General features: G+C 45.5%; 1 protein-coding gene across 4 annotated transcripts in view; it reads left to right on the top strand.

Annotated features, from left to right (window-relative positions):
- Positions 1-12521, top strand: part of LKRSDH (lysine ketoglutarate reductase/saccharopine dehydrogenase) — a 63052-nt gene that overhangs the window by 21095 nt on the left and 29436 nt on the right. For all 4 annotated transcript variants that reach the window (XM_077639320.1, XM_077639317.1, XM_077639318.1 and 1 more), the window contains exon 2: positions 333-1131. The gene's annotated coding sequence lies outside the window, so the exon portion shown is untranslated. The remainder of the gene's footprint in view (positions 1-332; positions 1132-12521) is intronic.

Consider the following 12521-nt stretch of genomic DNA (forward strand, 5'->3'; position numbering starts at 1 on the left):
TCCGCTCGGCCGCTTCGCCTCCGTTCGTCTCGATGCGTTGGCACCGCGCAACGAGCACAGTGCCACTCGGTACGACGAAGTGGCTGAACTGAGATCTGGAGCTTCCGATTGTCGGCCTCCCTCTCCTTCCTTCCCCTTCTTCAGTGGGCCACACTTCCTGGCTTTCACCCTTCCCCTCATTCTTGCCTTCCTTACCGAGTGCACGCTTCCTCCCTCTGTCGCAACTTCAAAGCAACTAAAAGTTGGTGCACACGGCCTCTCCCGGCCTCTACTCTTTACCCCGTTATTTCGATAGCGGTTTTAAACGCACTTTCCCATCTTTCTGTCCGCAGGGGCGGTAGCAGCATCCGGCGGCGGTCAAAGCTGCGGCCACGTCTTGGAACCGAGGTTCTACAAGGACAAGATTGTGCGTCCTGTGCTGGACAAGGACAAGGAGAGGATCGTCGGGACATCGACCCGTTTTCCGCAGGCGGTGCGGAGAAAACTAGAATCCAGCCGGAAACGTGTGCTCTGTGTGAACTCGCGACACGTCCTAGTAGTCAGTCGTGAAAGTGTGCGCCGTATATGAGGACAGATTCGCCGGTATAACAGTACGTACAACGTGTCGACCTTCTTCGCGCCTCCGTATCTTTCAAGGTTTGACCTCTGGTTACCAGTGGGCGCAAAAACAACAACAACGAGAAAGAAACACAAGTGCGATAGCGAACACCAATTGCACGAAGGCAAACGAGTTCCAGCAAGGTTCTTTCGAAGTCTGCGTCTAGGCAACAAGTCCTCAAGGAGTTCCTGCACGATTGGAGGAGTTTGCGAAGACACTGTTCTCTGCCCTTTCTCAGGCAAGAAGCGAAGATCTGCTCGAAGCAGCGACAGCACCACGGCGCACGTGACAACTCAGTGACATAACTGTGCTGCTTTTTGCTGTTGCTGGTGCTGTTGGGGGTGTCGGTTGTGTTTCCTCGACCCCCGGTTTCTCCCGACCTCATCGGAGGCGATCGCTCTGCGACGCCTGAAAAGTGCATGCGTCCAACCCTGTTCGGTGAAGCGCGCCGTTGCGACTACTGGTCCGAACACGAGTCTGTCCACCGAGACAACTGGGCTTCCAGCGAGTATTCCTGGCTCGTGTGTAAACAGGTGAGAGGGCTGCTACCAGCTGCGAGCGGGGGGCCGGCACCGTGTAGCTTTTGAGGCCAGGGGACGTACAGTCAGGCCGGAATGAAACGCGAACACGCATGTGCCGCTTTCTACTATTTTGCAGCGATGCATTCCTTTGCAGCTGTTATATATATTATAGACACACTTCGATAGACTCTTTACCCCAGTACAAGAACCAGCTAGTAGTCGTTTACCGCAGCTGAAAGAACGAAGGTAAAATATTTTCGTTTGTTCACAGGCTCTGTTCGCGTTTCATTCCGGCCTGACTGTACCTACTACGTACACTCTTTTCCTGGCTCATATCATTGGCCAATCATGTCAATGGTATCTAAGCCGGTGACTAGCAGTGCTTGCATGTGTCAGCCAAAACGTCGCAAAGGGCAGTTAGTACAACAAAAGAATGAATCTATAAAGAGCCTGAATAAAACAATGGCCCAGGATGCGCAGAGCTCATGTATCGTACGCGTAAAACAGAGGAATAAAAATGTAGTATTGTTGTCGCTGGTATCGCAATTGGACCATGCGTTGCGGTCGATCGTGATATTTCCGCAGGCGATAGCTAACGTCATGCGAGTCAATTACGAAACAATTTTACGCACTCAAAGTGTCACTCACATTGATCTCTACCACTTAAGGCCAGGACAGTATCACAACTCTATTACAGATCCGCTTGATTCGGATTACGGTCGCTCGTGACTGGCTCATACAAGCCACGCGCTCCAGTATCACTCACGGTTACGTCAGTGGACGAGGTGAATGATAAGAATGCAATGAACCAAAAAGAAAAATAATTTTATTATACCGTCCCTGGTTCGTTTGTCGAGAAATCTGTGGTTCGTTTGTGCTGTTCTGCTCGACACTGGTATGCGAATTTTGTGCTCCAAAACCATCCTTACTTGTGTATGACGCATAACTACACATAACGAGGCTTCTTCAGCACAAGAGACTGTTCGAGGATAGCGAAACTATTCTATTCCAATTCTGTCCCGCCTAGCCCTTCCTCAATGGCTCACGTGCAGCTGCAGCCGCGATGTGGTGAAACTGATATAATGCACAATGGGAAACACTGCTTCATTATAACAGCCCTCCTTTGTAAATGCAGGTATAAGTGATGCTCAACATTAGTGAATTAAGGTTGGTTGAATGCCATTCAAGTGTACCTCCTCGTAATGGATTCCACTGGTCATGCGTATTTCGTATTGCTCATGGCGGTGACGATTAGCAGCAAGAGCTAATTCGCCTGACCTTAATGTGGCCTTGCAGTTGCGAAGCCTTCACAAGAAAAAAATAATATAATAAAAATCAACGCAAACACGTGGCGGTGTAATTGGACCCTCATCCTTAATGGTGGACAACCGCAGTGCCTGAACGCACAAGAAGATTACTAGCACACAGAACGTTGGGACAGACGACTCAGATGAAGAAGAAGCACAAACAAACAACTGATTTTATTCGAGGTTCTGCATGCAGGGGTATAAATATGAGAGCCGAAAAAACGAGAGGAGCAGATGGGAAGGCAAACAGTGTGCAAACATAAAAACAAGCGGGAACGTCATTGCATGGCGGATATTGTTTTTTTTCTTCCACATGCTGACATGGAAAGCGAAGTGCAAGAAGTGCAGGGAAATGAAGGAAGCCAACAGTCGCTAAAACCAAGGAAAGCATAAGGAACTTAATTTATTTATGCTGTCGACTAATGAGAAAATAGCAGTGTAATATATTTTGCCTGAAAAATAATTGATAAAACACTAAATAATAAATGATTACACTACTAATTTCCGATTGATCAATACCACACAAAAATTTCCCCTATGCCTTCCTTGGTTTTAGTCATTGTTGACATCTCCTTCAAATGTATGAGTGCAAGAAAACATGAGAAGACGACATGCTTATCAAACCTTTCCTTTTCGAAATTCGAGCTCTTTCTTACTGGTGGATGTCGAAGGACGCTCACACACTTATATACCTGGGCAACCGAGAACGCTTCTTTTTTTTTTTTTTTGCCGTCATAAACCCTGCAGGACCTTGAAAAAATCAGTCGTTTGCGCTTCGTTTTTGTCTCTGTAGTCCGTCCTAACTGTCGGTCTGCAAATAGTCCTCTTTTACGCTCCAAACAGCAGTGTTGTACTCCGCAAGCCAACGCCAGCTATAGACCATGTATCATCGCGACGTCTTTCACTCCATCCCGTCCAAATGAACTTTGCGTTCCCAAACAGCACAGTTTTCCAGCTTCTGTCATGCAACGGGCCGCCAGACAAATCTCGAAGACGCCGTCAGAATTACCCAGCGTCTTCGTCTGGTCTTGAAATTTCTAATTTAATTAGCTATAAGAAGGTGAGAGGTAGTTGCTCTTCTTAGGGTGCAGCCTGAGAATTATTGTACATTCGAAATTTTCTCCGGAAAACCGACTGTTTTCGGCCTCTGCGCAGCTGTGGAAATCGAAAATGTCTGATGGCCTTTGTCTCTAATACTTTTATTTCTATATAGAGTCAGAAGTCGGGGAACTAAGGGGTGATGCATTAAAAGCTCGTTACATCTATAAAGCTACAGCTGCGCAGGAGCTGAGCCAGCAATGCAGTCATTGTGAGCTGTATAACTGCCACCTTTTGTTGTGTCTTTCTTTACTGCTTTTTTGTATCGCTCTATTTTCAGCGCTGAGCACGTCGTAAATGATATTCATCAACCCTATCTTTAAAAGCGTCCGTAAAAGTATATAGCGCGATATAGCTGCGATTGTCGAGTTGTTTACATCGGCGATGACTGACTAGTTGAGAACAGCAAGTGCTTTGAAACGTACGCACTGCCACTCATTCTGCGAGGTTGGAGAACAATGGCGAATGCCTGTCAGTACTGTTTGGCTCGCGTCAACAGCTTGTCTGCGTGTTTGCGTGCACAAGCAGCTGTCTCCAGGCGGTTTCCCTTTACTGCACGGAACTCCACTACGCGGAAGGTGTGTACAAACGCGAGGTCGCGGAATTTTTGCATTTATTAGCGCGATAGCGAAGTATAAAAATGCGTCGACGCAGTACTGTTGTATGCACAAAAAAAAAAACGCTACGTTTTTACTTCGGGCATCGAACGCACTCAGTCGCAAAGTAAGCAGTAATCCGTACGCAAAAAGTTTTTCAACAACAACGGCCGGATTTCTTACCACATTTCGTTGCAATTTACATACGTATCAAAGGGTATTTTTTTAACATTCTGCCAGAATTTCGGAAAGAGTGGTTCTCGAATCCACCACTGAAACAAATTTGTCTTACGGATTTTTTTATGTTTGTTTATCGCTACAGAAACGCGAACCCATCACTTAGCCACGCCTGTCGCTTAGCCTATCACTTAGCCTATCACTTATCCTATCAATTAGCCTATCACTTAGCCGATCACTTAGCCGATCACTTAGCCGATCAATCAGCCGGCCCTTGCGTCATACAAGTCTGCACCTGCGGTTGTTGTCACAACCACTAGGCAATATGCAAAAGAAAAAAAAATTGGTGGACACTTAAGCTCCGCCTTTAAGGGTATGACGCGTGAGTTAACGAGTCCCGTCAGCGACTCTTCTTGATCTCATTAGCATATTAGCCGACCACGTGCTCTGCTAATATTACCAGATCACATGACACACCAATGTCACGTGACACAGTCGTTCGCGTGTACTCACCCCTCATGGACAGACATTGCTACTCGCTTAATCAGTACTCCTTTAGATAGTGCCTCTCTAATTATGCACATGCTCGTTATCATACATTCGTAAGCTACCACGTTATATGAAGGACCTCACGACATACATGTACCCAACACTAGAGAACCTCGTACATTTTAAAAGGCAAGAGCCAAAGCTGGGTACGTCCGTCGCAGTGCTGAGAAAGCCTCTTGGCAGAGTTATATTTCATCTATAAACAGTCAAATCACATCTAAAAAAAATTTGGGAGCAGGTCCGAAAATTAAACGGAAACTTCTAACCTTTCACAGTTCCTCTCCTGACAACGCCTGGCACACAACAAGCATAAGGGAACAGGGGAACATTTTGGGGGAACATTTCGCTTTATGCAGTTTCCAGCTCGTCTCACTATACGCAGTCATTTCTGGAACACAAAAATATAGCCGAAAAACAAAAACTTACTATAGGTGGAGCTGAAAAGGAACAATACAATAATTTAATTACTCTCCAAGAAATAAATAGAGTACTGTCTGCCGGAAAAAAAACCGCTCCAGTACCCGATCAGATACACTATGAAATGCTTGCCCATCTTTCTCAGCCTGCCATGGAGGCACTCTTGAATATCTTTAACAAAATATTCATAGAAGGAAAAATGCTACGGCGTGGAAAACAGCCGTGATAGCGCCTTTCCTGAAACCTGGAAAACCACCAACTTCTCCTAGTAGCTATAGGCCAATAGCCCTTACAAGCTGTCTGGCCAAATCATTTGAAAGTGTCCTGAATATCAGACTAACATTAGTCCTTGAATGCCCGCGAACTTCTTTATGTCCATCAATGCGGTTATAAAAAGGGATGCTCAACAAAAGACCATTTAGTTCGCCTCGAAAATACTGTCCGAGAAGCTTTTATGCACAAACAGCATTGTCTTGCCTTCTTCTTCGACCTCGAGAAGGCATACGACACAACCTGGAAGTTCGGGATTCTTGGCGACCTAGCAGAGCTTGGCATCCGTGGTAGGATGTTAAATTGCCTAAATAATTTCCTGTCCAGCCGTTCTTTTACGTACGCCTAGGCTCAACACTCTCAGGAAACTTCTTTCAAGAAAATGGCGTACCTCAGGGGTGTATTTTAAGCACAACACTCTTCGTTATAAAAATGAATTCTGTAGCCAAGGTAATCCCGAAGTCCATTATGTATTCAGTCTATGCTGACGATCTTCAAATAGCCTGCGCGTCCTCAAACCTAGTAACATGCGAGAGACAAATACAGTTGACAATGAATAAATTAGTGACATGGGCGGATGGGAAAGGTTTCGAGTTTTCCGCACAGAAAACTGTGGCCATCCTTTTCTCGCTAAAACGAGGCCTACAGGCTGACCCAATCATACACCTGAACGAAACACAGCTACCTGTAAAAAATGATCACAAGTTTCTAGGCATAAACCTTTGACAAGAAACTCACTTCCTGCCTCATATAATGCACTGAAAAAGAAAGCCTCCCAATCCTTAACATTTAAATTAAAAGAGGCCGCGACACATGTAAAAAAAACTAGCGTACACCACATTAATCCGTCCGAAACTCGAATACGCGTCTGCCATTTGGGATCCTCATCAGAATTATATCATCAGTAACATCGAAGCCCTGCAAAACCGTGCTGCGCGATTCATCTTTTCTGATTATTCATGTTACACCAGCGTCACCTCATTGAAGACTAAAGCCGAGTTAGATAACTTAGCACTGCGCCGAAAAATTTCCCGTCTGTCACTTTTCCACAAGCTTTATCACCATCCTTCCCTTCATGATGAATTCTTTCAGCCACCGCCAGTTATCTTTCCACGTCGCGATCATCCTTACAAAGTTAAACGCATTAACTGCCAGTCATTCCATTATGCCTATTCTTTTTTACCACGCACAATAACCGAATGGAACGCTTTGCCATCAGAAATTGCCACTGAATCTGATCTAAATAAATTCCAACATCTTATGCACTCATTTTCAACAACTAAAAAGGTATTTTTTGAGCGTTCTTTTCTTCCGCCTTGTCTTCTTTTTATTTTATATTTTTGTACTTCAGCGCACCTTTTCCAGTGTTGTCTTTTTCTTTTCTAGCGGTGCTGTTATTTATGTTATTTATGCTCAAATTTTGCTGTTATGTGCATTGTTGCGACCCTTTCTGTGAATGCCTATTTATGATTAATATTTTGTGATTTCTATTTTATTTTAGTGCAATATCTTTAACCTTATAACAGTGCTTTGTACTTACTCCCCCCCCATGTAATACCCTCAAATGAGGGCTTTGGGGGTATTTTGAATAAATAAATAAATACTCAAAGTACTGTCACGAAACATTGGGGAGCAGACAGGCATGTCTTATGCAAATTTACCGCTCTGTAGTGCGCTCTACTCTGGATTATAGGCCTATAATGTATGGGTCAGCGAGACCCTCATACCTTAAACGACTGGATCCTGTACATAATTTATGTTTGCGTCTTTCCACTGGTGCTTACAGGGCATCGCCCATAAACAGTTTGTGTATAGAAACGAACGAACCACCACTTACAGACAGAAGAACGATGCTCACGTGTTCCTACATTCTAAACATCCGTTCACTACCTAAACACACCTGTCACCAAATAGTCACGAAGTGCTCATCCAGGATACTCTTTAACAATAAACCGCAAGCTACCAGGCCACTGCTATTGCGATTCGAAGAGATGTGCCAGAGCCTCGGCGTACTAGACATATTGCCAAACACTGCTCGAAGGCGAGGTCCACTGCCGCCATGGTACAATTTCCCTGAAATCTATGATTTCACTCGTACACAGTCGCGCAAAAAACAAATTCCAGAACAAGCTATAATACGAGAATTTCTTGCACTCGAGGAAAAATACAGTACTGACAGCTTATTATACAGATGGTTCAAAAACAGATGCTTACGTTGGAAGCGCAGTGGTACAAGGAAATTGGAATAGATTTGTAAGACTTCCACAGTGTGCATCCATCTTCACCGCCAAATGCTACGCCATCTGTGCAGCCATAGAAAAATAATAAATGGGAACCTCGCCGACAGTATTATTTACACAGACTCGCTAAGTGTGCTTACAGCCTTTCATTCTGGAAATGCAATAACTCCGCTGCTTGGCGACCTCATACACAACATTACAACAGCCATAGCTCAAGGACAAAACATAAGACTCTGCTGGGTACCAAGTCATGTCGGCATAAAGGGCAACGAAAGAGCAGATTTGTGCTCTGCTCAAGCTTGTGACAAGCAAATTAAAAAACGTAAATGTGCCCTGTAATGATTGCATGAAATTACTACATAGTAATGCAAGGAAAAAATGGCAGTCCTCTTGGAACAACGAAGTACATAACAAGCTACACTTAATAAAACCAGTTCTAGGTGAATGGAAGTCATGTGTGCACCAGAAACGTTTCAAGGAATTCATTATCTGCCGTCTCCGTATAGGCCACACACACACACATTACACACAACTTTCTGCTAACAAAAAAAGACAAACCAGTTTGTACATGTGGAGATGAACTTACAGTCAGTCGCATTTAATTTCATGCTCGCAACTGGAAAATCTAAGGAAAAAGCGCTTTTCTTCGTTTTATAAGCAATGCATCCCTTTTCACCCAGCACTGCTCTTAGGTGAAAATGCAATTGCAGACATGTCTTGTGCTTTTAGATTTTGAACAGAAGCAGATTTTGTTCAAGATATGTAAATAATGACCCAGTGCTTCACCTGATGCACCTGAGCCAATTTCTCATTCCTGAGAAAAAGGCTGAGGTTTTTGCTTGAATTGGTTGGGAGCCTCCATTTCCTTGCCCAGCCAAGGACAGCTGATGAGGTTACCCGACATCTTTTGAAAATTTTAATGTTAGCCCTTTATAAATATTGTTTTACTCACAGTGCTAGTTAGAAGGAAATAACTTGTTAAGCTTTCTACACCGCCATATTTTTGCACATATTTGTAAAAATCTGCAGAAACAATTTCTTACACCTTGAGCTTGGCGCATGATATCCTAAGTCTCTTATGCGCCATTAAACCGACAAAACACAAACATCCCGACATACATGTAAAACCCTGCTTTGACCAAGTCATACGAACGTGGGTAGCTTTCCGGCTCGCAGTGTCAAAGGTCAGCAGACACAATTTTTTTCAGCGCAATTCATTTACTTTATACACTTGCAGCAAATACTGCGACCTTGTAATCACAATTTATGCAGTGTATAAACCCCTTTTCAATTTCGCTGCACCACGTGTGCCGTCAAACCTTTCCGACCAATTCGGAGTTTCGATGGAGGCGAAACGCTTAGGCGCCCGAGTGCCGTGCGATGTCGGTGCACGTTAAAGATCCCCAGGTGGTCGAAATTATTCCGGAGCCCTCCACTACGGCACCTCTTTCTTCCTTTCTTCTTTCACTCCCTCCTTTATCCCTTTTCTTACGGCACGGTTCAGGTGTCCAACGGTATGTGAGACAGATACTGCGCCATTTCCTTTCGGTTAAAAAAAAAGAACTCCAATTTTCACAACGCGACCGACGGTACACCGCAGTTTCCGCTGAACGCGAGCCTTAAAGCTGTAGCTTTCAAAAAAGATGCCACCACCGTCTGGAAGACGTTGCAGTAGCGAGCGTTAGCTGTTTGGTTTACTAGAATTGATATGAATGAGATTAAAGTGAGGTACATCAATGGAAACACGAATTTGACATCTTGGACTTATAAGTGACGTCACCAATCAATTACTTAATTGGGTTGTTATATCGATTTACTATGGGGGCCGCCATCTTGAATTCCTTGGACATGGGAAAATTTCACGCCGAAGGGAGGTGGTAGCAGCTAGACCCCAAGAAATCGAGAAACGTGATGAGAAAGAGTTAAAAGAAATAAATAAAAAGCTAGCTCTGCGCTTAACGCCGTCCCGAGGGTGCAGTCGCAAACGGCAGCGGTACAGGTCCCCGACCCGTCAGTGCGTTACGTGTTCGTCGGCAATCGCACCACAGCACGCCGTTCGACCTTGGCAGCCGTGGAATGCCAAGCGCACACAACGCGCTCTTAGCAAGCGCGTTCACCGTTAAAAGCAGGTGCCGAACCGGTGCCAGCGTATGTACGTGAGGGACGTGTCTCTTCGGCCAGGACGTGTCGCTGTTTTACGAGACCTGCGCGTGTACGGCGACGCGGCCGGAGAGCCGGGCCCCCCGGCCTCGAGCGTCGGCCTTGGCGATAGCGCAGAGCGAGTTTTACGCTGGCGAACGAGCCAACGTCCTTGCCGCGATACCGCAGGCGGACTGTCGCGACCGGGTTATATGTATACTGCGTGCATCGTGTCTGTTCGCCATTTTCGAAGTGGGATCTCCTGTTGAACGTTTTTTTTTTAAAGCTTTATATAGACACAGGACAAATTGAACTTGGTCGCTGTGTCGATGGATTACACCGCACCACCACTACACCGCACCATGTTTGTATGCCCTCTTTATTCTACTTTCTAATCAATTTTCTTTCAGCCATAAAATGATTGCACTATTAATGTTCTTCAACACCAAAAATTTTAAAGAAAACAGAGACATTCCCCTACACTTGGTTTCGGTGACTGTTGGCTTCTTTAATACCTGACATATCATAGTCATTCGCTTTCCTGTGGCTACAGGTCGCTGACGCGCAAAACAAGATGCGAAAGAGTCCACATGAGTTCTGTGTATGCGTGCTGACATCGAGTGCCGGCTGGTTGGAGGAAATATCGAGAGGCAAGGCTCGTCGACCGGCCTCCTCACGCCACACATCTTGGCTGCTGCCCAAGCGAGTTACGAAGCACCTGCAGCTTAACGACGTCCCACGCGTTGAAAGGAGGCGACAGAGAAAAAGGCAGACTCACGAATTCCCCGCGGTTGTACAGGTTTAAACTAGCGCAAGAGCACGTCACTGCTGGCGTAAGAGATATCCGCTTCGCTAACGCAACGAGTTTCCTCCTTTGTATGCTTTCTTTCCATTGACGAGCGATTCTGTGAAATAAAATACAAGCAAACAAACAGGGATGATGTCACGCTTTCCCATTATGCGTTCAGGCTGACGTATTCAATTGCTCAGGAATAATGGACCAGCCTTGTTGGCGAAGACAAAATGTTTAAGGCAGCGCAATAGAAAACGAGTCGTTTTGGCGAGGGAATTTAATCGCCGATAGAAGCACCCATGGTGGTGAAAAATTTACTTGGCCACTGATCAATTATTGCCCAACGAGGGTGGTTTCCTGTTACCGGTTTGTTCTAACGTGAATCTGGCCCGCTATGGCTACGCATATGCTACCTTTCGGACAATCATATACAAGATTAATTCCTCGAACTTTGCTGAAGTGAAAATGAATCCATTAATTTACAGCTGTGAAACACCGACTTATGAAGAGGCGGGAAAAACACGATGTTCAATAGGCGATATGCGAAACTTCTTGGAGGTCAGGCAACACCGCGCCCGTATTTTCCGGCTGCCACCTTGGTTCGGTCGAGCCCTAGTCGAGCAGGTGCGTCGTTTGCTAGCGTGCTTTCTGAAGCTCTTATGAATCTCACGAGTACAGTTTCAAAATCCAAGCTACAGCCACTGACCTCGTTACAGACATGACAGAGCTAGGTGATAAAGGCACCCCGGCAAGGGGCAGTAATATTACCGTTGCTATGCACCTTGCTAGAGATCCCACAACGACTGAAAGATATACCAAACCTATATCACAGCACGTACGCAGACGACATTAGGCTATCGATAAAGAAAGGCAGCGACACAGAAGTAGAAGCGTTACAAGAATGCGACGACATAGCAACCGAAGTTCCTAAAGAAGCCAGACTGGCCCCTGCACACCTTCTAAATCCGAGCTGCTCATCATTCCACCCCCCCACCCCCCCCCACCCCCTCTTCCTCCTATGAGTAGAGAAAGTCGTTCCCGCACACATCGTAGTATTCTGGCAGATGGCTCGTATACAGCGGTTTCGTTTTCTTGTCTGAACCAACATGGCGGGCGTAGTCCTCGGAGCAATGTGCATTTCGAAAATATGTAAAGTCCCTGCAGTTTGAGGGGCTTTACGAATATCGTCTATTTCTCTCTTATTCGAACAAACACGTGGTTAACGCCGCATACGAGTCGAAAGTGAACTTGCAGAGTGGTTGCGAAAGCTCCCTAATTTGCGCTATTTAATTCGCTCTTCCGACGTAAATTGATGATACCTGCTGGTCATGGATTGTTTTGACCGTAATCTCTCCTCCTCTCGTTTGCTGTGGAATGCATGAAAACTAGAAGACACTCCTTGCATAACAGCCGTAAACACAGGAATAGTCCGGCGTCCTTTCTTCTCTGTCATCTATCGCCTTTAAACAGAAGTAAAATTCGAGCACACATTTATTTGACACTGTATGGTAAACATCCTGACCAGAAGGCAAAAGCTACAGAAAGGACGCTGAAGGCGACTTTCGTAACTATTGAAGGCCACCGTCACAGTTCAGCGAACTCGTTCATTCTGCGTAACGCCTCACCGCAACAAAGTATAAGCTAGTTGCAAACTACGGGTAGCTATTCACGCCTCCAGAGCCAGTGCGGTCGTCATTAATTTAAGTCCCTGGTGTGTACTGCACACAGAAGCCCACAGTAAACCATGCAAACAAGGTTCAGTGTCTAAACAGACGAATAAACAAAGTCCACAGCGGCCGGACCGGGGAGTCCTTGA

Source organism: Amblyomma americanum, chromosome 10 (genome assembly GCF_052857255.1).
Source record: "Amblyomma americanum isolate KBUSLIRL-KWMA chromosome 10, ASM5285725v1, whole genome shotgun sequence".
Classification (NCBI taxonomy): domain Eukaryota; kingdom Metazoa; phylum Arthropoda; class Arachnida; order Ixodida; family Ixodidae; genus Amblyomma; species Amblyomma americanum.